The sequence below is a fragment of the Acinonyx jubatus genome, chromosome B4, assembly GCF_027475565.1.
Source record: "Acinonyx jubatus isolate Ajub_Pintada_27869175 chromosome B4, VMU_Ajub_asm_v1.0, whole genome shotgun sequence".
NCBI classification, from domain to species: domain Eukaryota; kingdom Metazoa; phylum Chordata; class Mammalia; order Carnivora; family Felidae; genus Acinonyx; species Acinonyx jubatus.
This window is the reverse complement of record NC_069387.1, coordinates 31,317,023-31,340,551: the sequence shown is the minus strand read 5'-3', so window position 1 is coordinate 31,340,551 and position 23,529 is coordinate 31,317,023. Positions and strand designations below refer to the sequence as shown.

Genomic DNA, 23,529 nt, shown 5'->3' with positions numbered 1-23,529 from the left:
ATCAACAAAATAGCTGTAAAATGATGGTTGATGAGATCTCTAGGGAACATACAAAGAAGCCACAGTGTCTCTTCAGTATAAATCAGGCAATGCAGGTACTGGTTGTAATTCAGATAAGAATGTTAATCTAATCTATCTCAATCAGGCCACATGAAATTATATAGCAAACCAAAGTAAGAAAATGGGTAAGATTGAAACTTAAGGTATACCCAGAGGACACATTAAAGTTATACAAAATTCAAACTTACTCTAAATCCTAATTGAAAGCCAGGGATTTGGGTGGGAACCCTTGTTACCAAAGCAGGTCAGTGATGACAGCAGGAAAGGCTAGTGTGTTACTGCAAAATAAAACAATCATGCTGGAAGTAGCATTCTGAACCCATGTCCTAGTCCAGAGTCCTGACTACAACTCAACCCTCCCCCTGTGCCCAGTTCTGAATCGCATATGGGGTGACTTCAGCAAGTCTGAGAATATTTCTGTTCTTCTATGTTGAGAACGTGACTTTGCAGGCCTGGGAAGAGGTAGAAATAAACAGACATGTAGAAAAGGCAAATTAAGCCCATGGTATTAATACTTCATTGCTTGCTTTAAGAATAAGTTTTATTGGGGCGCCTGGGGGGGTCAGTCAATTAAGCATCCGACTCTTGATTTCGGCTCAAGCCATGGTCTCCCAGTTCACAGAATTGAGCCCAGCATCAGGCTCCATGCTGTCAACTTGGGATTCTCTCTCTCCCTCTCTCTTAGCACCTCCTCTGCTTGCTCTTTCTCTCTCTCAAAATAAATAAATAAATAAACATTAAAAAAAAAAAAGAATAAGCTTTATGGTAATTGTGTACCTTGTCTATGTTATTTTTGTACTTTAAAAAGTTTGAGACTGATGGAATATAGTTTTAATTTGACATATTTAAAAGAACATGATGGTAAGGATCTGATTAGTAAGCTGGTATGTTTAGAATAGGTTTGTAAAAGTATTTATGTCCTAAGGAAGATTTGTCATTACTGCAGTAAATTTGGCGTCGCTTTGTTTAGTGTGTGAAATGCTTGAACAATTTTTATATGTTGACTTTGTGATGATGGTTTAAAAAGTTTAAGAGAAATTACTTAATAAAGCTTGTATATGTTTGGGAAAGAAGTTTAATCCATCAAAATTATAAAGTGAGCATTAATAACAAGAAGAAGTGAAGGCAGGTATTTTTAAAATTTTAATTCAGAGTATACTTGATTTATAAACAAAGATTTGTTAGTGGAGCTTAAAGCCTTCTGACAAACTCAGCTATTGACTTCAAGTTTAATAATTGAATATGAATTTAAACACAAATAGCATATTGTTCTTCCTTTGCCTGGTTAATATCTAGTATTTAGCTTTTAGCTTTCAGGTTATCTATCTTTCCAAAAGGAATGCATCTGTATTGTTTAGAAATGCATTTAGCTAGGAGTAAAATAAAATCATCAGTGGCTTAAAGATGTAATGGGTTTATTTGTCTCACGAAATAACAAATATAGGGATGGAACAGTGGCTTAAAGATATTTATAAGGACTGGGGATTCGGTTTTTCTGCCTTGCCATCCTCAGGGCGTGTCCTTTGTCCTTAAAATCACTGGATGGGTTGCTGCATCTAAAGACATTGTGCCCAAGTTCAGGCAGGAAGAAAATAAGGAGAGACAAAGGGCAAAGAACAAAAGCCTCTTGTGAGACTTTTTTTTTTTTTTTTTTTTTTACTCAGGAAAGATAATTTTTCCCCTGGGACTTTTGCCTACCTCCTCATTGGCCAGAAATGTGTCACATGGTTATCCCTAGCTGCAAGGAAGTGTTTGCTCTATGTAGAGGGAGGCAAAGGAGAAGAGAATTGAATGGGTGCTGAATGAGTCTGTATCTCTGATATCTGAGACTGGATTAGATGCTCCTTTTTTATTTTCCTCATAGTACCCAGTAAATGAGACCAACTGGAATATCTTTGAATGCTATAATCAGTGCAGATTTGAAGTGTAGTAGTGGATATGAAAATGCAAAGAGTATATTCTATTATATTTTGCCAACTTAGATGGTGTCCATATATATTAAAAACAGTGACTAGATTGAAAACTCTTTGAGAGCAATATATTGCATATATGATGGTTGCCTAACACCTTTTCTCTTCACTTATTTTGGTTGCATTTTTTGAGGTATAATTGACATATAACATTTTATTTTCAGGTGTACAACAATGATTTGATATTTGTATACTTTATGAAACGAACACCTCAGCAAGTGTATTATCCATCATCATACATGGTTACAAAAATGTTTTTTCTTTTTTCTTTTTTTTCTTGTGATGAGAACTTCTAAGATTCACTCTCTCCGTGACTTTCTCAGCACCTTTTCCTGAGCTTACTACTCAAAGTGTGGTTGTGGACCAGTAGCATCAACGTCAGTAAGGAGCTTGTCGGAAACAGAATATCAGGCCCTTCCCAGATCTATGAATCTGATCTGTATTTTAACAAGATCTCTAGGCATTTGTTTGGACATTTAAATTTGAAAAGTACTGCTTTAGGGCATCTACCTGTGCCAGCTAGCTCTCTGGACTTCCTAGTTAACGTGAACCAATACTGGGGCACTTGGGTGGCTCAGTCGGTTAAGTGTCCGACTTTGGCTCAAGTTATGATCTTGCGGTTTGTGGGTTTGAGCCCCGCATCGGGCTCTGTGCTGACAGCTCAGAGCCTGGAGCCTCCTTCTGGATTCTGTCTTCCTCTCTCTCTGCCCCTCCTCCACTCACACTCTGTCTCTCTCTCCTTCAAAAATAAATAAACATTAAAAAAATTTTTTAAAATGTGAACCAATACTTTTCTTTTGTGCTTGAACTTGTTTCTGCCATTTACGGTTGAAAGAGTCCTGGCTGATCCAAACAGTAAACATGTATTGTTAGGTGCTTCATTCTTTACAGTGATTCATACATTATTATTGCTTTGAACTTATAATGGAATCAATCAATTATATATACTTGGATCACAAAACAAATACATCAAGAAGAGCAATTGCATTTCAACTCTCATGCTGACCTTGGTCGATTGTTAATGGCTCCCTGGCCACAGTCGTTGTGTTGAGAAGGACTCTAGATTAGCATCAGGTCTCAACAGGAAGGAGTACACTTAGTGATGACTGACAGTCACAAGTTATAAGCATGTGGTGACATTGATGCCACCCTTTTATCTCAGAGGCACATTCACATTTCATAGTGTAGAGAGGGGTGGTGGTGATAGGGAGGTCAGCGTCAATATTGCTCCTCATTCATCGATTCAATTTATATATTCTTTTCCTGCACATAAGTAAAGCCTGTAATAGAATTGTAAAATGTGGAATTGGGACTCTTCTAACCTAGTATTCTTCTGCAACCTGGACTTAAGTGTTCTATCACTAACGGTAAAAAAATAATTGTCTTAGTAAGAAGCATTAAGCTAGTAGACATAATCTTTAAATTTTCTGTTTATCTTCAAATTTTTACACAGTTTGTGGTTTCTATTTTAGAAAATAGAATCTAGATAAGACAGCATCTGAATTAGAATAAAATTACATATTAACTGTTAAAATTGTAAAAGAATTTTTTCATCATAATCCTGTAGAACATCTTGACTTCCAGGTGCTGGGCTGTGTCTCTTACATAAATTTAAGCACTCCCAACTCCTTACTTTCATAGGTGAGGAAGCAGAGACTTCCTTGGTAATGAGACTTATCCAGATGGAAGACTGGAAACTGTGTTCTGAATACATTTCCTGCTTTTCCACTACCCAGAGGGCTTCCTCTCCTATTTCCTCTTCCTCTTTCTTTTTACTACCAGATACCCATCCACAAATAACAGTCATTGTCTTTTCCCATATTCTTTGCTAGGATCAATTGGTCAGAAATCAGAGAAGATGAGAGAAAAACTTAAATGAGAAAGAACTTGGATGAGAACCCAGGATGACATGGAAAGAAAACAAAGCGATATCAAGGAATAGCATGAAATAGCTTGCTGAGGGTGACAGAACTCTTCTGAGTTCCAATTCTGTGGTGGCTACACAAATCTACACGGGTATCAAAATTGATAGAACCGTACACCCCTCCCCCAGTCAGTTTTACTGTATGATAATTTAAGATAAAAATAAATAAATAAGATCGGAAAACAAACTGTCAAACAGGGCAAAGAGGCCACACTTCCAGTCTTTCCTGAAAAGTCTTAGAGGAAATGTGATGAGGATCTAGGCTATACAGTGAATCCTTGTCACAAATAGTGTAGGTTAAAAGATCTACCAAATTTACACATACACTGATTTCCAAGACTATATATTGTAAGTGTTTCACTTTGTTTTATCTTTTTTTACCAGCAAAGTACATCTTTTTGGAAGGAAGTAGTTGGTAACTTTTTTTAGGTTGGTGTGATACATGAATTGTTTTCATAGCATGTTTTTATTAAATAGTAAGCTATTGTGCAATTCTTAGTATAATGGTAATCTTATTTGTTTCCCACAGAAATCTAGCCAAGTAAACTGTAGGTTAATGATGGTGTGTGTGTTTGCTTACTTGACTCATGTATGGCTACTTATTGGAAAAGGCATTGATGCCCAGCTAAGGCTCTTAACCTTGCTTTGACTTAATACTCTATTTTAGAAATCTGGTTGCATATTCTTGTATAGTTCCTATACAACATTGATGTTAAGCATGCTTAAGCATTTAGGACCCACTCAGCACAAGTTAACACTGTTGACTGACCACCTTCCTTTGTCCAAAGAGTGTCTTTTAGCCCATTTACCCTTTCTGTAAATTAGTTTGCTTCCAGATTTGCCACATTTGATTTGCTCTGCTTTGTCCCTTTCTCCTTAAAAAGGATGGCCTATATTACTTATTTTTGTTATGTTACAAGTTCTCCCAACTTCCCCATTGCATTTATCTGGGTGGATCATGATTCTTGTTCTACGCTTAGTGACACATATATTTTCATACGATCTACCCATTGAGGAAAATGTCACCTCTCCTTCATTCACATATCACATCTTAATTGTAATCCATTACTCAGATTCACTCTCTCTTTCCAGTTCCTAGAAATTACCTTCTAAATGTACTATCTTAAATCGTGAAAGTTATATTTCTTTAAAATGAGCTCTCTTTCAACACAGTTTTGGTCTTTGGTCTTGTTAAATTACCTATCTGAATGTGACTACAAAGAAATATAAAGGATTTACAGGATTTTTTTTTAATAAAAATTTTTTTAATGTTTATATATTTTTGAGAGAGAGAGAGAGACAGAGTGTGAGAAGGGGAGAGGCAGAGAGAGAGGGAGACAAAGAATCCAAAGCAGGCTCCAAGCTTTGAGCCCAAAGTCCTAACTCACAAACCCACTGAGCCACCCAGGCACCCCTCCTTTTTTTTTTTTTTTTGAAAGAGAATACCTTTTTTTCCCTCTTTAAATAGCTTTCAACCAGAATTGTCTAGGAGAGGCAGAGATATACAACCTGTTCATCTGGTTCTACTTTGCATACAGAAAAATCTCATAGGCTCCTAGCTTTTCTGATTAGAAACCTTGTACTTTTTCTTTTTTTAAGTGTACAGTTGTATGAGTTTTTTTCATTGATAGACTGTTAAAAAATTATTTCATATTAAACAGAAATTGAGCAGATAATAGAGAAAGAATTCCTGTATACCCTCTTCTCCACAGCCCGTTTTCCCTGTTAACATCTTACATTATTGGTAGGTATGTTTGTTAAAATTAATGGACCTATTCTGATACACAATAATTAACTAAAATCCATATGATTCTAGGTTCCTTAGATTTTCCCTTATGTATTTTTCTGTTCAAGGATCCTATCCAGAATGCACATTACATTCACTAGTCATGTCTACCGTTGGCTGACAATTTCTCAGACTTATCTTGTTTTTGATAACCTTAACAATTTTGAAGAGTACTTCTCAGGTATCTTACAGAATGCCCCTCTAATGAAATTTGTCTCATGTTTTTCTCATGATTAGATTGGATTTGTGCGTTTTGGGGAGGAAGATCACAGAGGTCAAGTGCCATTCTCATCACATCACTTCAAGGGAACATATTATCAACAATGAGTTATCTCGTTAATGTTGACTTTAATCATCTGGCTATGTGATATTTCTCCACTGTAAAGTTACTCTTTTTATTTTTTGGAAGCAAGTCACTTTTATGGTGCACACCCCCAAAATGGGGAGTCATGCTCCCCTTCCATTTTTTTTATGTTTATTAATTTTTTTTGAGAGAGAGAGAGAGAGAGAGAGAGAAAGAGAGAGAGACAGTGTGAGTGGGGGAGGGACAGAGAGAGAGGGAGACACAGAATCTGAAGCAGGCTCCAGGCTTTGAGCTGTCAGCACAGAGCCTGATGCAGGGCTCGAACTGATGAACTGCAAGATCATGACCTGAGCCACAGTTGCACACTTAACCCAGGAGCCCCGATGCTCCCCTTCCTTTAGGTGGAGTATCTACATAATTTATTTGGAATTCTCCTACAGGAAATAAGATTGTTTCTTCTCCCCCATTTATTACTTTATTCTATCATTTATTTATATTAGTATGAATCCATGGTTATTTATTTTATACTTTGGGCTATAATTCACTAATACTTTATTTTCTTTCCCAAATTGTTCTAGTTATGGCCATTGGAAATTCTTTCACTTGGCTCTTGTGTCCTCATACATACTCCAATCAATATGGATGTTTTTATTTTTGATGACTTCCTTACCTTCTTACACTAGGTGCTCCAGGCTCATCTTGTGTATTTTCTGCCCCTGTCCTACAGTCAGATATTTCCCCAAAGAGCAGCCTTGCACTTTTATAAGCACAAAGCAGCTTCTTAATCAGCTACTCCAAGCATGAAAACTGTTCTTCAATATCTCTCTTTTTTAAAGTTTTATTTATTTTGAGAGAGAGAAAAAGAGAGCAAGTGGGGAAGGGGCAGAGAGAGAGAGAAAGGGAGAGAGAGAATCCCAAGCAGCCCCCATTGTCACTGCAGAGCCCAATATGGGGCTCCATCCCATGAACTGTGAGATCATGATCTGAGCGGAAATTCAGAGTTGGACACAACCAACTGAGCAACCCAGGCACCCCCAATATCTCATTTTTTTGTTTACTAGAAACAAAAGGTGGAAAAACATTTAAAAACTATATAACCAGGAAATGCAAATTCCCAGTGAAGATTCAAGGACAGATGAGTCAGATTTAGTATACAGAATGTAAAAATGAGACAAATTGTTTGAAATCACAAATGTCCAGGAAAAAATAAGGGTTTTTTGGGTTTCATGTGTGTAAAGGAAGCTTATAAAGGCAGAAGATGATTCTGGTTGGGCTCCTCAGATAGTAGGTACAGGGAGATTAGGAAATGAACTTGGAAAATTTTTCAAGAGAAGAGTATGTATATTCACAAGTGGGAAATGAAATAGACACACTTTTTTTTACTGATTTATATAATGACATATTAGGATATTCTACATAAAATATTTTTCATTAGTTTTCTTCTTTAAATACTAATTTATAAATTACTGTGCCTAAGAATTATTTAATGGTCTCAGACCAAAATCATAAAGATTTTGAAATGTAAATAACTGACTACTAAAGAGCATATCTATAACAGGATCTGATTTGCATAAATGTATTTAATTATATTCATGGAAAAAATTTTGAGAAATATTTATCAATTTAAACATGGTCATCTTTTTCTGCAATATAGGTAGAGTTTTTTTTCTCTCTCTCTGCTTTTTTTTTTTTTTTTACAAAAACACATGTATACTTTAGAAATCAAGAAACAAATAAAAGAATTCAATAAATATTATGTAGGCCAAAACACATTTTTAAATTTTTTAATATTTTTAATTTAAGTATTTATTTATTTATTTATTTATTTATTCAGAGAGAGGGTGAGCAGGGGAGAGAGAATCTTAAGCAAGCCCACCCTTAGCTCCGTCCCACAACCCTGCGGTCATGACCTGAGCTGAAATCAAGAGTCAGATGCTCAAGTGACTGACCCGTACAGGTGCCCTGAAAACACATTTTTTAAGTAATATATGTAATTTCTTCTAAAAATTAAAACAAAGAAAGGATTCATAGATGAACTAAGGTTTGAGGTTAGGTTTGAGGGTAAAGACCAACATTGCTTGAAGTAGTGGGTTGAAGTGTTGGCCAGAAACAATATCTTTTTTTCTGGAATGAAGAACTAGTCTCAATTTAATATTAAAAGGCTTGGATGCTATAATTTTTTTCAAAACGTAATTTCCCTATTATATAGGTTGGATAAGCTATGAAGGGATAAGAGGTTTCTGGAATTTAGAAATAGGGGGTGTTACAATGGTAGTGATTCATGTCTGTCACCCTTCATGCTAATTCACTTCCACCTAGGGTTTAAAAGGAAAGTGGCAAGAGCAGGGGCAGTTCATAACTTAGGGCACTGGTTCTCAACTTTTTGGTCTCTGCACCTCTTCACACTCTTAAAAATTATTGAGGATCTCAAAGAGCTTATGTTATGTGGTTTATATCCAGCAATAGTTACTATGTTAGAATTAACAAGGGAAATTTAAAAACCCTAATTATTAAAAAGTAATAAATGCCTACACATTTCTACATACATCACATATTTTTATGAATAATAACTATATTTTCCAAAATAAAAATTAGAAGAATGGCATGGTTTTACATTTTTGCATATCTCTTTATTTTTTTATTATTAAAAACAATTGTGGGGCGCCTGGGTGGCTCAGTCGGTTAAGCTTCCGACTTGGCTCAGGTCATGATCTCGCGGTTCCTGAGTTCAAGCCCTGCGCCAGGCTCTGTGCTGACAGCTCAGAGCCTGGAGCCTGTTTCAGATTCTGTGTCTCCCTCTTTCTCTCTGACCCTCCCCCGTTCATGCTCTGTCTCTCTCTGTCCCAAAAATAAATAAAAACGTTAAAAAAAAATAAAAAGAAAACAATTGTAATGTTTATTTTTGAGAGAGAGAGAGAGAGAGAGAGAGAGAAGGGGAGGGGAGCGGAGGGGCAGAGAGAGAGGGAGACACAGAATCTGAAGCAGGCTCCAGGCTCTGAGCTGTCAGCATAGAGCCTGACAAAGGGCTCAAACCCATGAACCATGAAATCATGACCTGAGCTGAAGTTGGACGCTTAACTGACTGAGCCACCCAGGCGCTCCCGCATATCTCTTTAATATCTGGCTTAATAAAAGTGTTCTCTATGATTCAAGTATATGAAGAAAATAGAAGGCTCTAGGAGGAGAATTTAATAGTCTTTTCAGTTAAATGTGAATATTCTTCTCTGAGGCTATAGAAACGTTGACAAGTGGTAATTTCTTAGAGGTTATTTGCAATGAAGAATCTGAAATCATATGAAGGAATCTTTTGTACCTTGTTTTTATGTATGTGTACACACAAACACACACATACATATATTTAACTATCTCCATTGGTCTACTTGGAACTTTGAATGTATCCTTTACCTATGCATGATTTTGTTATGTCCTGCGTCGGACATTTGGAAAATATTGGTTCACTGTGTCATGTAGATCTTTCATACGTTGACATATCTCATCTCACAATATCAAAAAGTCACGTTTATTAACAGCACCAAAGTCTCATCAGGAAAGTCTTCAAACTCTGTTTACCTCACAAATCAATCTGCCAATTATTTTACCAGCAAAAGATGGGTTTATGTGAGAATAGCAGAGAATTGATATCCTGGACAAGGAAGCAAACAGGATTTTTTAATGGGCCTTAAAGGATTGGCACAGATAGTTTTAAGAAAGAGCGTTGGGAGGGAAAAGGTTTCAGAATTTGGCTATAGACAAAACCTGCTAAAGGAGTATGTCAGAAGGGAAGGTAGTTTTGCTAATACATTTTTGATCATTTGAAAAGATCCCCCATTGTGGGGGTATCAGAATATTCACATAGGTCTGGAAAATACTTCTGTTGAAAATACCTGACTAGTAGTATTGTGACTAGTAGTGCCCAAACTTGGTGGGTCGAGTCTCTTGTGCTCAGCCAACTACGACTGCCTCATTCGCAGGGAGTACCGCAAGGAGTCACTTTGAATGCCGATTTCCGTGGCCTTTTGCAATTGCACTAAACCAGGCTCTCTGCGCTTGCCGTAACGCGGACTCTACCATTGCTTTCTGAGGGGGGAATTGGAGGTAGCGAAAGAAGGAGATCGAAGCGTGTGTGTCGGGGGGAAAAACCGGGCGATCAGGAGGACGGTTGTTTTACGGATCCCGTAACCAGCCCCTCCTACTCCCTTTTCCCCTCTCCCCGCCGCCCCTGTCCCGTCCTGGAGCGGCGGCGGCCTTGAGATTTGCTGTGTTTGCGCGCCGTGGCAGGTGAGCGTCCGGCGCGCGGTCTCCCCGGGCTTCGCTCCCACCCCCCGTGTCTCCTGGGCCGGTGGCGGCGGCCGGCCGGGGAGGCGGCCTCGGCGCACAGTAATGGCAGCGCTGTGAGCAGGGGAACGCGAGCTGACAGCCGCCGCCGCCGCCGCCGCCCACCTTCCTCGCCGGGGGCTTCGTCCTTCACTCCTTCGGGCTGTCTCCCCCTCCCCTTGTCCCCTGTCCCTTGTCCCGCTTCTGCAGAAGGTAACCCCGCTGAGGGTCGGGGAGCCGGGCTGCAGGCGCCGGGAAACTTCGCTTCCCGGTTAATGGGTGGCGGGGATGGGGCGGAGGAAAGGAGTTGGGGGCGGGGAGGGGGGAGGGGAAAGGGATGAAAGGGGGGCGGCAAGGGAAGATGGTGTCCTATAAGGGACCCCGGCTCCCCGGAGCGCTGACCCCTAAGCCCGGCCACCCCCTGGACTGGATCCCGGGCCTCCCCTACCCGGCCTTGGCCGCCCCTCCCTCGGCCCCATTTTCTTCCGAAGGAGGGAAGGTGAGAGTGCGTGTACTCTTCTGCTTGTTTACGAGCTCACACGGATACACAATTCTGTGTTTGGGGGTGTGGGGGGGGGGGGCATCAGTCTCTTATATCCTTACCACGAGTATTTTCACTTTTGTTTCCGCAGACAGCGAAGATTGATAGCTGTGGGGAGGAGTATCCTATGTGCACGCCAGACCTGTCTCTACAGTTAGGGTCTGGTGAAATAAGATTCTTAGACTCCTCAGAGCATTTACACACTAGGGAGCCTGGACCATTATCTACAACCCCAGAGATACGTTCATGTAAATAAAATATCTCTAAATTGCAGACTGTTATTATTGTTAAATCATCTCCTTTCCCTAGGATATTACTATTACCAGTTGATGGGCAATACCGTAGAAGTTAAAGTTTTGGAGATAAGATATAAACTATTAACATTCACTGTAGGTGTTTTGACTTGACAGTATAAAAATCTTTGAACTAGGTCTGTTCCAAATGTACAAAGTAAAATATGAGAAATAATCACTTTGTTCTGATTGACTACTGACTACCTAGTAGAAATTTAAAAACACTCAAAGGGCAATACCCTACCCTTTAGAATCTCACATTCCTAAGACAGACAAATGAACAAATTGGTTATCCTTTGCCTCTTTTGCCCAAATACAGTGTTTGGAAGGCCCTTCCAAAAGAGTCCCAGATGAAATAACAGATGTACAGTGTTTTGAGTTATCCTTTTTTTCTTTTCAGATGCTGTTTATAACTTGGGGGAACATTTCTGCAGTGTGCATGCACATAGTGTGTGAAAAATACCTTTTCTATGTATTTGAATGTTCAGATGCATCTGAAATAATCTTACTTCAGGCTCCATCCTCTGGTGATTTTCAGTGTTTTATGACTATTAAGATGGTTTATCCATGTCTTTAATCCTCAACAGTCTAGTCATTAAATTAAATGTTGTGGACCTTCTTTAGAGCCGGTTTTGCCTTTTCACTTAAATATTAAGTATTTCGTTTGTATGTCAAGCATTATCACAGGCATTAGGGGATAGAGCAGTAAGCAAGAAGTGGAGTTTCTGCCCTCCTGGAGCTTCGATTCTGGTGTGGGAGAGAGAGACATAATACATAAGGAATAAAAATAATTTCAGAGAATCATTAAGTACTATGAAGGAAATAGGGAGTTGTGGTATTAAGACTGAGATGCTGTGGTCAGGAAAAAAACCGGTCTTAGGGGACCTTTGACCTGATAACTGACAAGTCAGAAGGATTTAGCCTTTGGAAGTCTGAGGGGAGAGTATTCCTATCTGAGGGAACAGCACGTGGAAATTCTCAGAGATGATATCAAGCTTGGGGTCAGCAAACTGAAAGAAGCTCAGTGAAGGTGGACCCTACTGGGGAATAAGAGGTTAGGTCATAGCCAGGGGCCAGATCTTGTGAGGTCTTATTGTCCAAAGGAGTTTGGCCTTTATTCTTAAAGTACATTGAAAAGCTGTTGGAATTTTTGTCAAGATGGAAGTGATTTGCAATATGACTGGAGGAGGAGATTGAATAAAAGGAGAAGAGAAGCAGAGAGACCGAGAGAAGGCTGTGGTAGATTTGAATAGAATAGTGACTGGCGTGTTAGAGACAAGTTACAAAAGATTTTTGAGGTATATTTTGGAGCTAAATGTATTGATTGAACTTGTGGCTTGCATGAGAGTGTAGTTGCTTGGATCAGCAGTGACTCCTGGGTTTTGGGCTTCAGCTGGAGGCTGGTGATGCCATGTATTGAGATGAGAAGGTGGTGAGGGAAACATGGATAAAGTTGGATTGGACATGTTAAGTAAGACCTGTTAGATGTTCAAGTGAAGGTGAGAACATCTGTATATCCAGATTTGGATGTACAAATCTGGAATTTAGTGGAGAGGTTAAGAAATCATTCATTCAACAAATGTTTTTCAGCCACCAGCTATGGTCCTGGCAGTGGGGATATAGTAGTGCAAAAATAGACAAAAATCTCTGTCTTCACAGGACTTCAATTCTAGTGGGGGGAGAAAGAGATGGGGAGTCATCAGCACTTACTGGTTGGTTTGTTTATGTTTTGAAAAGAAACTACATTCATATGATTCAGAAAATGTTTGGTGGGGTTTAGAGAAATTTTTCCCTATTTCTTGTCTCCCATCATCACCCAGTTTTTTTGGAGCCAAACAGGGTTCGTGTTTTACATATCTTTCCAAAGATATATTTTATGAACATATAGGCAAATATCTATATATCCCTCTCCCCACTTTGCCAAAATGGGTAGCATACTTCATTTGCTTTGACACCTTGTATTTTTTAGAGTATTAAGTAGTATTTAAAAATTAATGAAACAGGATGAGACCACCTAAGGAAAAAATGTAGAAAGAATTTTAGAAGGCTCTGGAATACTGCAACATTTTGTAAGTTGGTCCCTGCTCTCTGAGTTTTGGACCTACAGATGTGAAGTTGTTTAAAGAGCTGTTACTTTTTGTGAGACTTTTTATAAAAGTTTGCTCTGTTTCTTTTGTGTTCACTTTATCTTCCTGTTCTCTTTATTGGCTGGAAAATATCTGTGATTGGGAGCAATGTTTTCCTGTATATACTGTCAATTAAATTCAAGTAAATTAATGACAGGATCAGCCCTGGAATCTTAATATTGTGAAGACTTTTGACTGGCTATTGTTAAGTCTAGGAAAAAGAGGCAGAGATTTGGAATGTTAGGAGATTATAACAAGTTACTGATGTTTAAGATGTATGAGTGAATCCTCTCTCAGTAATCAGTTAATCACAATATCTGTTCAGAGCAATCTGGCTCTTTGCCTGGGTTTGCATCTTAGTAGTAATGTTTCTATTACATTGCAGATGTTAGTGTAAACCTTGTATTACTATCTTTAAGAGTATGTAGAGTTGGGCGCCTGGGTGGCTCAGTCGGTTAAGCATCCGACTTTGGCTCAGGTCATGATCTCACGGTCTGTGAGTTCGAGCCCCGCGTTGGGCTCTGTGCTGACAGCTCAGAGCCTGGAGCCTGCTTCAGATTCTGTGTGTGTGTCTCTCTCTCTCTCTCTCTCTCTGCCTCTTCCCCATTCATGCTCTGTCTCTCTCTGTCTCAAAAATAAATAAACGTTAAAAAAAATTAAAAAAGAATATGTACAGTCATTCTGTTACTTTTTGTTTAGGAAGGCTTATTGGAGAACACTGCAGTTCTTTTGATTCTTAAAAGTTTTGAGACAATGAGTAGTGTTAAGATCATGATATTGCATCTGCTACACCTTTTGTGGTATGATTGAACTCTGTTGATTGACTTATGTGGAGTTGGGGAGATGGAATATTTTTTATTGAATGTATAACACTTTATATATTGGTTGACATTTTGATTTCCTGTTAGCTGTCTTTAGCTACTTGCTATATAAATTTTAAATTTACCTGTTTTTTTTTTCTGAGATTTTTCTTGATTTAAAAACTTAGTTCAGTTCAATTTTTGTGGTTATTTTTGCTATTCTCTTGTATTCTTTTTGCTAGAGATTAAAGTAAGCCAACTTATTTCTGCGTTGGAGAAATATAATCTTTGATGGAAAATATTTAATGGTCCTTTTTGAAGTATTAGACACTAATTACTAGGTATAAGACTACCATGTGAAATATATGTAGTGAGTGTGTTAAGCTAACTTAAATTCTGTAAATGTGTAGGTGTTAATGTCCTATTTCAAGGTTTTAGTTATCTAAATGATTTTCATTTATATACTTTATGAATGATGTGACTAATTGTTATTTAATCATGGGATTATAACCTGATTGTGTCTGTGTCAGAGTTTTTTGATTATTGAGGTTGACAGTTATCATTGTTTCTCTTACCAGCTGTAAGTTTCTTGAAGGCAACATCTCTAGCATCTGTAAATACATAATAAGTATCTATTAATACCTTAAGTCTTGTTTCAATGTAGGTTGCTTTTCTAATAATGAAATGTTGGATTTATGCTGTGTAAATACTTCTTGAATTTCTCAACTTTGTTTTAATTCAGTTGAAGGAGAACATGCATAGAATACTTAAAAATTTTTTTTTGTTAAATTTTGAAACATATACCCTTCGCCCAGGTGCCCTTTATCCAGCTTTCCCTAATGTTAATAACTTATGCAACTAGAGCACAGTGATTAAAGCCAGGAAATCAACATTGGTACAATACTACTAACTACAGACCCTATTTGAATTTCACTAGTTTTTCCAATAGTATCCTTTTTCTGTTTCATAATTCAATTCAGAATCATACATTGCATTTAGTTGTTGTGTTTCCCTAGTCTCATATGATATGATCTTTTCTCAACTTTAATGACTTTCACACTTGTGATGAGTGTGGCCATTTATCTTGTAGAATTGTCTCTCAGTTTGCGTTTGTCTGATATTTCCTTGATTTATTGAAGTTATGCGTGTTTGGCAAAGATACTATAGAAGTAATGTTGAGTCCTGCACATCACAGAGTACAGGATGTCAGTATATCCTATTTGAGATGATGTTAATTCTTATATGGTTGAAGTCGTGTCTGTCATATTTCTCTCCTTGTAGAGTCACTATTTTTCCTTTTGTAATTATAAGATATCTTTGGGAGATTCTTTGAAAATGTGCAGATATCCCTGTTCTTCTCAAACTTTTGCTCAGTCATTTCAGTATTCTTGGTAGATCTTTCCTGAAGCAATTATCATAGTGGTGTTTGCCTGATGGTGATTTTATTTTTCTCATTTCCTTCTATATTTCTTTGTTTGCCTTCTGTATTTATTTTTAAATTTTTGTTTTCAAAAATTTAAAATTTATTTTAAAATTTTGTTTTCCCTTCTACATTTATTTTTAAATTTTTGTTTCCAGCTTGATCCCCCCTCCTTTTTTTTTAATTTTAGAGAGTGGGGTAGAGTGCACAAGTAGGGAGAGGGGTAGAGGGACACAGAGAGAGAACCTTAAACAGGTTCCATGCTCAGCATGGAGCCCGACATGGGGCTCAATCCTATGACCCTGGGATCATGACCTGAACCGAAATCAAAAGAGTTAGATGCTCAACCAACTGAGCCACCTATGTGTCCCCCTTCTACATTTATTAATTGGAATTCTTCTGTAAAGAAGAACTGCCCCTTCTCTTTATTTAGTAATTTGTTTATATCTGTACTAAGTCATAGATACTTATTTTATTCTGTGGTTTATAATCTAATGCTGTCATTATTTTGTTGCTCAGATTGTTCCAGCTGTGGCCTTCAGGTTGGCTCTTTGTCTTTTCGACATACTTCCATTCTCTTTTTTTTAAGAAAGCACTACTTTTCTGGCACCAAAAATTTTCCAGGTTCATCTTATATTTCTCTGCTGCAGCCCTAGAATCAATCACTTCTCCAAGGAGCTCTGGTTCCTTCTACTGGAGAATGATACTTAGAAACCAAGATCTGGATGCTATGTGTGCTTATTACTGCTGAGGTGTCATTGCTCCTAGGCCCTCCCAGCAGAGCTAGAAATATATTTATGTATACACATTAATCCGTGTGTGCACAAACATCCATGTTTATTTCTGTACCTTTTTATTTGTATGTGTGTATGTATGTTGTATCAAAAACCATGAGTTCATACTGATAACTGATTCCAGTTAGACACTGTAGAGTTTATGTTAGCCATCCCCCTTTTTTATAACTATTTTCTGACATTGAGAAATAGAGCATACTTTTCTTACAGTCCTAATAATCACATAAGTAGTATGAAGTTACCAAAATAATGAATGTGACAAGAAAAAGATCCACAAATAGTCCTGAGCCTGAAGAAACATGTTGAACTATCTGTCAGAGTATTTCTTTTATTTGGTAGAAGTCTATATGAACCAAAAATAATGACATTTTGTCTTCTAAATATTAGAAGTATTCCAAGTATTAGAACTTCTAAATATTGTCTTGATTACATTTAAAATTTTTTGGAGATCACTTTGCACTGAGATTCAGATACTTTCTTTTGCATCAGAACTTTGTTGTCCATATGATCTGGATTTTAAGCATTTATAAGGACAGCATCTTTTTTAGGGGGGCACCTGGGTGGCTCAGTTGGTTAATGTCCAACTCTTGATTTTGGCTCAGGTCATGATCGTGGTTTGTGGGATCAAGCCCCATGTTGTGCTATACACTGATAGCACAGGACCTGCTTGGGATTCTCTCTCTCCCTCTCTCCACCCATCCCTTGTTCACATGCATGCTCTTTCCCTCTGGCTCTCAAAACAAATAAATGAAAAGGACGGTACCTGCTTTTGTATTTTTTTTATTGTGGTAAAACACACGTACCAAAATTTCCCATTTTAACCATTTTTAGTGTGTAGTTCGCTAACAGTAATTGTACTCACAATGTCTTCACAACCATCACCACTATGTATTTCCAAAACTTTTTCATTATCCCAAATAGAAACTGCAACCATTGAGCAATAGCTCCCCATTCCCTTCCCTGCCAGCACCTGGTAACCTCTAGTCTACTTTTTGTCTTATGAATGTGCCTCTTTTGGTACCTTGTGAGAGGAGGATCATACAGTATTTATTCTTTTGCATCTGGCTTATCTGACTTGACATACTGTTTGGGGGTTCATCCATGTTGTAACATGTATCAGAATTTACTCCTTTTTAATGAATGAATAATACTTCTTTCATGTGTATTGCAATTACTTATCTTTTCTTCTGTTAATGGGCACTTGAGTTCTGTCCACCATTTGGCTATTGCGAATAATGCTGCAGTAAATGTTATAACACGAGTATCTTTTCCATTGCCTACTATTCAGTTCCTTTGGATGTGTACCTGGAAGAGCAGTTGATGCTCTTGTATGGTAATTCTGTATTTAGGTTTTTGAGGACCTGTTGAAATGTTTTCCATGGTGGCTGCACCATTTTACATTCCTACCAGCATTGCACAAGGATTCCAATTTCTCCACATCCTTTCCAACATTAGTTATTTTTCATTTTTGGCTTGTTTGCTTGTTGTGATAATAGACATCATGTGAAGTGGTATCTTACTGTACTTTGGATTTACATTTCCCTAGTGACTTGTGATGTTGAACATCTTTTCATGTGCTTGTTGGGCATTTGTGTATGTTTGGAGAAACATCCAGGTTCTGTGCCCATTTAAAAATTTGTTGTTGTTAAGGTGTTCTTTTATATACTCTGGATGTTAATCTCTTATCAGACATATAAGATGTAGATATTTTTTCTCATTTTGTGGATTCTTTTCACTCTCTTGATAGTGTCCTCTGGTGCATAGTTAAATTTTGATGAAGACCAGTTTATATTTTCTTTTGTTTGTATTTTTGGCATCATATACAAGAAATCATTGCTAAATCCAGTGTCACAAAGCTTTTCCCCTGTGTGTTCTTCTATGAGTTTTTGTTTTTTTGTGTGTTTTTGTTTTTTGAGAGAGGTAGTGAGCAAGAGAGAGGCAGAAGGAGAGAGAATCTTAGGCAGGCTCCATGCTTGGTGCCTGACACAAGGCTTGTATGTGACCGTGAGGTCATGACCTGAGCCCAAATCAGGAATCTGACGCTTAACTGACTGAGCCACCCAGGCACTCCTGAGTCTTTGTTTTTGTTAAGTATGGTTTTTTTAAAAATAAAATTTTTAAATGTTTTTTTATTTTTGAGAGAGAGAGAGAGAGACAGAGCATGAGTGGGGTAGGGGCAGAGAGAGAGGGAGACACAGAATCCGAAGCAGGCTCCAGGCTCCGAACTGTCAGCACAGAGCCCGATGTGGGGCTTGAACCCACGGACCATGAGATCATGACCTGAGCCAAAGTTGGATGCTTCACTGACTGAGCCACCCAGGCACCCCTACCCCTGAGTTTTTTGTTTTTATATTTTTATATTTTATTTTATATTTTAAATATTAAATATTAATTTATATTTATTATATATTATATCTATTATATTTTATATATTTTATATTCATCTTTTAAGTATATGTCTTTCATCTTAAAAAAAATTTTTTTTAATGCTTTTATTTATTTTTGAGGGAGAGAGAGAGAGATAGAGCATGAATGGGGGAAGGGCAGAGGGAGAGGGAGACACAGAATCTGAAGCAGGTTCCAGGCTCTGAGCTGTCAGCACAGAGCCTGACACAGGGCTTGAACTCACGGACCGGGAGACCATGACCTCAGCTGAAGTCAGATGCTTAACTGACTGAGCCACCCAGGCGCCCCTGTTTTTCTTCCATCTTGAGTTAAGTTTTGCATATAATGTAAGTAAGGACAGGGTATTTTGTACGGATTTTCTGTAGATGGCTTTATGTTGGCACTTAGAGATCTCCAAACTTTGACTAGAGCTTGGAAGTTAAATTTTAGAGGGCTAAAAAAAAGCAGTTATGAAGAAGATAATTGAGGATTATGGAAATTGGCATTATGATGAAAGGAATTGTATTTTTTCCTATCTGAAACCCGTAAACATTAAAATGAACTGCTTATGAGAAAAGTAGAATGAAAGAAAGTCTTTAATTGATACTTTGGGAATAAAGTATGAGAAAGAGTAAAGGCATAAAGATCTCAGCAGTGATACAGTTTTGGTCTTCATTAGATTCAAAAGCATGGATGGAAAATTTAAATGATAGAAAAGAGTAGAAAATAATACTACCTGAACTTAGCATTGTCCAGCAAACTTGAAATGTATTTATAAATATTGCCTTGTAATACTGTTTTTATGTTATTTAAAAAGTTTTTTAATGTTTGTTTATTTTTGAGAGAGAGAGAGAGAGAGAGAATATGAGTGGGGGAGAGGCAGACAGCCAGGGAGATGCAGAATCCGAAGCAGGCTTCAGGCTCTGAGCTGTCAGCACAGAGCCTGATGCGGGTCTCAGACTCATGAACTACAAGAGCATGACCTGAGCCAAAGTCAGATGCTTAATCAACTCAGCCACCCAAGTGCCCCTATACTGTTTTTATGTTGTGCAGATGGAAAAAATGAAATAGTAACTAGTCTAGTATCACATTGCCATTGACAGAATAGTTTCTTGATTGACACCCTTTAATTTTTTTTTTTTAGATGTTTGTTTATTTTTCAGAGAGAGGGAGAGAAACAGTGACAAAGTCTCAAGCTGGCTCTGACATGGGACTCAATCTCATGAACTATGAGATCATGACCTGAGCCAAAATCAAAAATCGGCTGCTTAACTGACTGAGCCACCCAGGCACCCCCACACCCTTTCATTTTTGAGTCTAGTATTTTCCTTCCTTCCTTTCCTTCTTTCTTTCTCATGTTTTGTTTTTTAAAGTAAACTCTACTCTCAGTGTGGGGCTCAACCCACAAGAGTCAACCCTGAGATCAAGAGTCATATGCTCTACCAACTGAGCCACCCAGGAGCCCCTCTTTCTTATGTTTTGACATCTAGCAGAAACTTCCTCCACCACTCTGAGACATTTGACTTCTTAGGTGCTACTTGCCTTCTTGTAGAAGGCTTAACTATCATCCATCCACTTGCTCCGAGCCAACTGTAGTTTCTAATAATAGCCATTTTGGGTTATTCTGAGGAATTAGATGATGTATAAAATGTATACAGCATCGTTTCTGGAACATATGCAGTCAATAAAGGTTTGCTATTATTATTGTTATTAACAACCCTGTAGTTAGGTGTTACGATGGTGGTAAAGAATGGGCAAAGTACATCCTGCTTAGTGTCCCCCTATGGGAAAATTGGTGTCATTATGGTGTCATTTATTTTTACAACTTGCTATGTTGGATTGTCTTTATTCTTTTACCTTAAGGGACACTTAAGTGAAAGAATGGGATGGTAAGAGGTTGTGTTGTTCAAGCTGTGTTGGGGATTTTAAACAGGAGGTGGTGGTCAGCAAAGCTGATGTGTATCTGCCATAGCTGTATCACCTTTTCTTTCTTTTTTTGTTTTAAGTTTATTTATTTTTGAGGGGGGAGGGGCAGAGAGAGAGGAGAGAGAGAGACTCCCAAGCCGACTCTGCGCTTATAGCCCATCTCATGAACTGTGAGATCATGACCTAAGCCAAAATTAAGAGGTGGATGCTCAACTGAGACACCCAAGCGCCCCTGTATCACTTTTTTCTTATTCTCCCATGTCTGTGTCTTCTATAGCTGTGCCAGAACTTAAGTGGGAATTAATATACAGGAGCTTGCAAGTACATTAATTTGTCTGGAAAAAAGGACCAGTTGAGAAATAGTGATAAATAAAGTTGGTAAGAATTGGAAGGTGAAGCAAGGACTCTGAATTTTAGTACAGCCAATAATAAACCAGTAGCAACTGTTCAGAATGTGATTCCCCTCCTCCATAAAAGTCATGTAACCCATAACAAACAAAAAACTCGGCTAAAGCAAATTACTATTAATCCTTGTATTTGTGAAAAAAATTTAAGTCCAATATTTTAAAATAGATATGATTTATCTTTCAAAAGAATAGGATAACAAATACTGCAAGTCTTTGGGTAGTGTAAAGACAGGGTGATTAGGGTAATCCTTTTCAATGTTTGGGTAGGAGATCATGCCTAGGAAAAATTGTGCTCTGGATGTTGCAATTATTTGTGAAAAGGCTGGCTGGTAATGGCTTTGTCTAGTATGCATGCCAGTTTGAGCTTGCCTATCCATGAGGGAGTTAGATTCACATTCTGTAACTCATTTGAGATAGGTATATGAGAATGTTTTTGTTTTTTCTTTTAAGGCTGGTTGATGTCTTAAAGTCCTTGCCTAAATTATTAAGAAAAGAAAAAAGTGAGAAAGCAAGTAAAAAGGACATTAAACTTCATGCTGATAAGAGCGATGTGAAACTTGAAAAAAAGTACAGTCTATACTGACTTGCGGGAGAATTTCAAGTTCATTGAGGAAAGAAGGGTCTTTAATTCTGGTCAGGTGGATTTACTTTGGAAGCACTTGCCTTCTATAACTTATTTATTATAGCATAAATATATCCCTTTCTCCCCACTGTCCTCCTCCTTTTTTTTTTTTAATTTGAGACTTATGGGTTTTCTTCCTGCAATCTACATTTTGCCAACCAAGATTGATGAGAGACTACTGTATTTCTCTTTATTATTTTTCCCCCACTTCCTCCTCCTTTTTTTTTTTTTGAACATACAGAAATGACCGTTGTAGAGTACTTAGAGCTCTGTGGATCAAATCTTATTGCAACAAAAAGCATTGTACGGAATGTCTCCAAACAATAAAGGTATTTCTTCGCTCTATCTAATGGCTCTCTCATTTGAATAGAGTAAGAAGAAATTGTTTAGATGAATCTTGGAGCTTATTTTTAAATGAAACAACAGTAGTGTTTTTAGTCAGTGTGTAGTAGAGGTAGCATTTCTTATGGAAATGGAAAATATTCCAAAGTTAATAATGCTCTGTATTAGGCTTTAAAGTATTTTCTTTCAATTTATATTAATTATAATTAGTTATATTCTAATTATATTAATTCAAATATAACCTGCTGTAAGCCCGCTAAATGTCATTTAAAAAACTAATTATGGGGACGCGAGGGTGTCTCAGTCTGTTAAGCTTTTGACTTCAGCTCAGGTCATGATCTCACTGTTAGTGGGTTCGTGCCCCTCATCGGGCTCTGTGCTGAGAATTCAGAGCCTGTAACCTGCTTTGGGTTCTGTGTCTCCATCTCTCTGCCCCTCCCCCATTCTTGCTCTGTCTCTCTCTGTCTCTCTCTCAAAAATAAACATTAAAAACTTAAAAACAAATTATGGGAATGTCTGGGTGCCTCAGTTGGTTAAGAATCTGACTCTTGATCTGAACTCATGTGTTGATACGTTGTGAGTTCAAGCCCCACATTGGGTTCTACACTGAGCATAAAGCTTACCGAAAAAAAAATTATATGGTATATTGACTTACCTGAAATTAATTTAGGCCCCAGAATTATATCTTATTGGTAATTTTTGGAATAGTCAAATTTTTGCCTGTATTTCAATACTGAAATAAAAAATCATCATTTGGTAGTTTTGTTTTTTACTAAAAAGAGAACCACAATATTAAGTGTTTAGCTATTTACATTATTGATGAATCCTACTTTTGGAAGTCAGCTGAAATGTGGCACACTAAAGCATTTATCAATAGTTAAGCTACAGTCACCTTCATCAAGATGTTAAACATGGTTATACATTTTACTAAAATAGTTTATACTTCAAATAAAATATTTATCCAGTTATGTATCAACCTCAGTTCTATACTTAAAATTCAATGTTTTGAGATTCTGTTAACTGCTTTACCTGCTGAAATGTAATTATCCAAATTAGTTCTTTATATGAAAAATGTCTAAGTGAAGAACAATATTGATTCAAATTAAAATCCATCTGATCTTGGCAAAGTTATATCTTTTTTTAAATTTCTGTTATTATTAGTAAATTTGTTTTTAAAACATTTTTAGGGATAGGAATTTTGTCAGGCTATGTTACCACATCATAGTTTGGGCAGTAACATGTTCTTTTGGAGCTCTCTTTCAGCCTCAGAAACCTAAAACTTACTGGAAAGTTAAGATTCTCAGGAGAAAGGAAAGGCTAGTGACAGGTCACCTTTTAGTGTTCTGAGGAGTGAAGTATGTGTAGTAAGGAGAAAAACTTAAAATTTGAGATTTTAGAACAATTCTGTCAGAAATCTAGATAGCCTATCTATGTGATTTTCCTGATTATTTCTTTATTCTCTTTATCTTAGGTTGCCTAGCTATTCTCTTAGAACTGGTAACTGATTAAAAAATT

At 37.5% G+C, this 23,529-nt stretch overlaps 1 protein-coding gene across 6 annotated transcripts in view; it reads left to right on the top strand.

The window, feature by feature from the left end:
- CUL2 (cullin 2) overlaps positions 1-23,529 on the top strand; it is a 155,109-nt gene that overhangs the window by 43,154 nt on the left and 88,426 nt on the right. The window contains exons 1-2 of one of the 6 annotated variants that reach the window (XM_027073808.2): positions 10,430-10,571; positions 10,991-11,147. The exons of 1 other annotated variant lie outside the window; for it this stretch is intronic. The gene's annotated coding sequence lies outside the window, so the exon portion shown is untranslated. Of the gene's footprint in view, positions 1-10,181; positions 10,323-10,428; positions 10,572-10,719; positions 10,858-10,990; positions 11,148-11,592; positions 11,720-23,529 lie in introns of those variants that run through there. 4 more of the 6 variants (XM_027073809.2, XM_015063576.3, XM_027073807.2 and 1 more) reach the window with 4 other exon arrangements.